General features: G+C 37.0%; 1 non-coding gene across 1 annotated transcript; it reads left to right on the forward strand.

Moving 5' to 3' along the window:
* The first annotated feature begins 2,086 nt into the window (after positions 1 to 2,086).
* On the forward strand, positions 2,087 to 2,160 carry TRNAI-AAU (transfer RNA isoleucine (anticodon AAU)). The gene has a single exon. It is a non-coding gene; the product is annotated as a tRNA-Ile (tRNA).
* Positions 2,161 to 4,719: the final 2,559 nt, after the last annotated feature.

Consider the following 4,719-nt stretch of genomic DNA (forward strand, 5'->3'; position numbering starts at 1 on the left):
ATGAAAAATTCAATCCGGAATAACCCAACCCGGTTCGGTCAGGCCCGTTTTCTTTCCCGGATTATTTTAAATATATATTTCTCGCAATATTTCCAACACCCCTTTTCCAACAGCCAGGTTGTTTCTGAAAGGTTGCAAACCTTTTCAGAACCAATTCCAGCAACTCTATAAATAGAGTTTGAATCCCAGAATCTTTCCTTACGAAATTTTCTGAGCTTCTTCTTCTTCTTCTTCTGCACAATTTTTTCCAGTCTGTTTTACGACCATTGAGTGGTTCGCAGTTCATCAGAGTGTTGGTACCAATACACTGGTGAGTTAAATCGTTCTATCCTGGGAGGATATATTCCAGCACCTCGGGTACTTGAGGGGAATAATTTCTTTAAGGACACACTGTGTATTCAGTGGGCTCGATTTATTCCTATACTGTTTTTTGTTTTCCAGAATCTATTTCGTTAAACAAGTATTACTAACTTTCTATTTTGTTTTTTCAGAAAGTTTAATTGTTTATTACAGCAATACAGAATTATAACATTCTTAAGGAAATTACAAGTGAACTAGAGTATATAGTGACACAAAAACACAAACACACACAAATCACAGCGCATGGGGCTAAACTAATTATATTACACAACACACAAAGACGAAATCCTCAAACCACAGGTAGCTAGCGCAGGACTATAGCTGGTAGTACTTCCTTGACAAGCTGAACACTAGGGTAAGTTTTTCCTCTTCCACCATTATTAACATTTCCTCTAAGCCCCATTCTCCTTCCACCAACTATTGAAGAAGCACTAGAACTAGTGCTAGACGTAATTTCTCCTCTGCCACCAGCAACATTAGTCTCGTCCAATCCATTTACCATACCACCCGTTGGCGGTGGCCGCCTCGTCTTTTGGAAACAATTACCATCACCAAACACGGCCATTGACATCATTGGAATAGTCCCAACTGCCAAGCCAAACATGAACGACGCCCCTGTACCCTGAAGCATGATTAGTACTTCATTAATAACAGAAGCCTACCTATACGAAAAATCAAATACTTAACCAGCAGAGTTTATTATATGGAAAATCAAATTCTTAACCTAGTGTATATATAGGATTTTTAGCTTGTTTCAAATTGTCTCCTGTAAGCCTGACATCATATGTCATGAGTGTATACTTCTTTATTTTTAATGACTAATGCCCTTTTCCATGACACGGTTTACAGCTTATTCTAAAACATTTTTGAGAATTTCAAAGTTAAACTTTAATATGAAAGGGCCTTGTGCAATAGTTAAGTCTTGGTTTCTCAAGTTGGGAGCTAATCTATTTCTTGAAAAGTGCTATTCTGTTTATGAAAATGAAAGAATAACGACCGGTCTTTACTTGGATTATTTGTATTGTGTCATTCTATCGTGCCTTTGCTCATCTTCTTACGCTACATTTTCTCGATTGCGTATAAACCAAAAACACTACTAAAAACTATTTGATTATCCTACGCATGGCTTATATGTTCATTTTAGCTCTTTCTAATGCGATTTCTGAGAGGTCGTCGTGAATAATTGGGATATTTGGGAAGTGGAACGACATTGACTGTAAAGTCATTTGGTTCTGATTTTTGGCCCATGGCATGCACCAGATTCTAGAATATGAGGACAAATTAGTATCACCATAAAATAGTTATGCGGCTAGTTAAATGGTAGGATCGCTAATCTGTTCCCATCTGAATTGACCCAAATCCTTTTCCAACTACCTTCAACCTCAACCACACTGCTGCTTCATTAATTTTTTATTGGTACTGGTTTAGTTTTGTGTTTATTCATCTTGGAACTTAAATTTATGATTGTTCAAAATAGGTTTCAGGCCGTAAATAAAATACTGTACCTTTTTTTAGCCAAAGATGAGACAGAGTTACACTATGAATTGATGGCCACTTTCCCTCACAATAAGATGTTATTCCTATCTCCTTGTAATTTTAAGGGGTCTCCTAATTCTCGAGTGTTCATAATTTCAGCCATTCAAGGTTTCACTAATATTCCAAAGTCATCATATACTTATTAGCAAATACTTTACTTAACTAGAATGCTTAAGCCACTAGACAATAAGGCCCATTAGCTCAGTTGGTTAGAGCGTCGTGCTAATAACGCGAAGGTCGCAGGTTCGAGACCTGCATGGGCCATAATAATCTAATTTTTTATGTTTTTAAAGTTCTGTAAAAAATATTCGGGAAATTATTTTTCACAGCCCTTATTCAAACCATGTTGGATAAATCCATTTCAGAGCTGTCTTCCAAAGAAATTTTGGCAGAATCAACAATTTTCATCCTTCTTTTTTGCATATGAAAAATGAAACACACCATTAAACCTCTCAGCACTCAATTCTTACTTTTACTGCTTCTTCTACTGTTATCGTCGAGCAGGTTTACTTTGGGAGATCCAATTCGAAAGCCATTGAGTAGTAGGAGAAACCCAAATCGGGTACCCGAATGTGGCAATATTGGGTTAAAATCTGATTGCTTGCAGAAACAAGATTGTCGATGGTGTAAAAGCGATGTTCTTGATGACGCTTGTTTCTCTAAATCTGAAGCTTCTAGACTACCCTCTCAGATCTTCAGTTGTCATGTTGTTAGATTGAGATAAAAGTGAAAAGAAAAAGTTACCTTTTTGTTTTTAGTTTTTGTTTTTCGATTATGTTCCTTTTTTCCCCATGAATTTTGAGTTTTTGGTTGAAGTTCATTTGAGCTGTTCTATGTGTATGTTTCTGTGATATTAGCAAAATTTAGGCCTATCATTGTGCTTAGAAGAAGTAAAAGATTTGATTTTGTATACATTGTGTTTGAGCGTGAAGGAATTGAGTGATCTTCTCTAATATACTGTACAGACTAGTTAATTTGCAGTAATGAGCTTGTTAATTTTGGATGTCATATTCGTCTTTGCTATTAATTTTTCGATGTTTTTGAATTAAATAGACAGATTAAATTAATGTTCTGCTTGAGGTTTAAAAAAGGTCGCTGATTTACCAGTGCTGTCAATCAGTAGCTCTTGTAGTCAACCAAATTTATTGAAGCCAGAGCTGCTCTGTGTGATTTCTGATTTTCAGCTTTGCATTAGATGGTTTTGTACATGATTTAGGGTTTAGCCAGTTGACAGTGGTGGAGAGAAGTAAGTATGAAAGGAATGGGGTCGTGTAAGTTATGTGGACAGAATGAGCTTTTCTTTATAGGTGGCATGGAGTGGATGGGGTCAACGGGCGAGAAGCCCCACGGCCTTGGCTGGTGACCACCATTGCCATTGATTATAGACGGCATAGGGGTAGAGTGATCATGTATGAGGCGTTTTCTGAATAATTCAGAACTCTCATTGTTGTCCCTTTTGAACCATCTGAAGAATCCCTGAACCTTCAGTAATAAGTTAGGACATGATTGACTTATTTCCTAATGAAAACGACTTGTTGAATTGGTGCTAAGTAGTAGGCAAAGTTTAGTTTCAAGAGCTTGAAGATGATCTTCACAGCTAGTTATGAATCATCCTGAAGCTCTGTGCCTTCTGCTCTTATGTTTGTTCCACGAGGTTTTCCTTGCATATCTTGAGAGCCAAGTGTGATGTTAGCTTTTAGAGACTTCTTAAGACTGTCCCACTTACCTTGGATTAGGATCCAGCTTCTATTTTAGACTTTAGGCCACCATTCTGATGGAAAGGGGGTTCCCTTCTATTTATCAGTTAACTATACTTGTTGATTTTATGTTTCCTTCATAGCAATTCACCAGATTTTTTGGTGATATCATGTGATGATAATTGGTAGTGACTAGTGAGAGAAAATGATTTGCTGCATTGCTGGTTATGCAGAGTTAGCAACTCGAAGAAGTGGGCTTAGAGAGAACCCGATGAGTTTAAGGATTATGAATGACCTTATGAAGAAGCTGGCAGGATAAGCTTCTTTGTAATTCACAATCTATAACTGTGAGAAAGAGATTCATCTGAAGGTTGTAGAAGTGTATATACTTGTTGTGCATGCAGCAGCTCTTTTGATTTCAGATGTCTTCCTCTAAAAAGTTGGATCCACTTCTTATGCGAACTGTCTGTTTATGCTGGTTATGGGAATGACCTTGATGGGGGAAAACTGGAAACATACACTTATCTCTTAGACAAGCAATTGTTTGCATTTGAACAAGGGTGAAGTTCGAAGTTGATTCAAGCTACAACCATGTACTCTAGAGGATTAATAAAACTTCATATTCTCTCTTTCACAGTCACAAACACGCAACCCTAAATTTATACGATTTGCATCCTCTAATGTCAGTTTATATGCAAAAAGATGTCGCCTTCAATATGACCCCGTTGAAAGCTGCGTTGAAATGTACTTATAATTTGATGAAATTACAGCAATTGGCAAGTTAAAAGCAGCTTAATTGTGGGACTGACGACAGTCATATTACTTGTGCAACAGCAGTTCTCATAGTTTCTGAATCTGTATAGAATGTATATGAAACTGAATAGAGATGCATAAACATAGAGGATTAAATCCAGCAACTGAGTGGAAATCTATTAAACTTGGAACTCTTGAATGCACAATGCTAACTGCTCTTATCAATTTCTAAAGCCTCGATTACTAAGTTTGGCAGCTTTTGAGTTCAACATCAACTGACTCGTCTCCATTGGGAGAACAGTAAGTTTACTTCAACCTTACTATTCAAGAATCCTTCTACCATTGTTTGGAATTTTGCATAGAAGATCTGACG

The sequence above is a fragment of the Nicotiana tabacum genome, chromosome 17 (genome assembly GCF_000715075.1).
Source record: "Nicotiana tabacum cultivar K326 chromosome 17, ASM71507v2, whole genome shotgun sequence".
Classification (NCBI taxonomy): Eukaryota; Viridiplantae; Streptophyta; class Magnoliopsida; order Solanales; family Solanaceae; genus Nicotiana; species Nicotiana tabacum.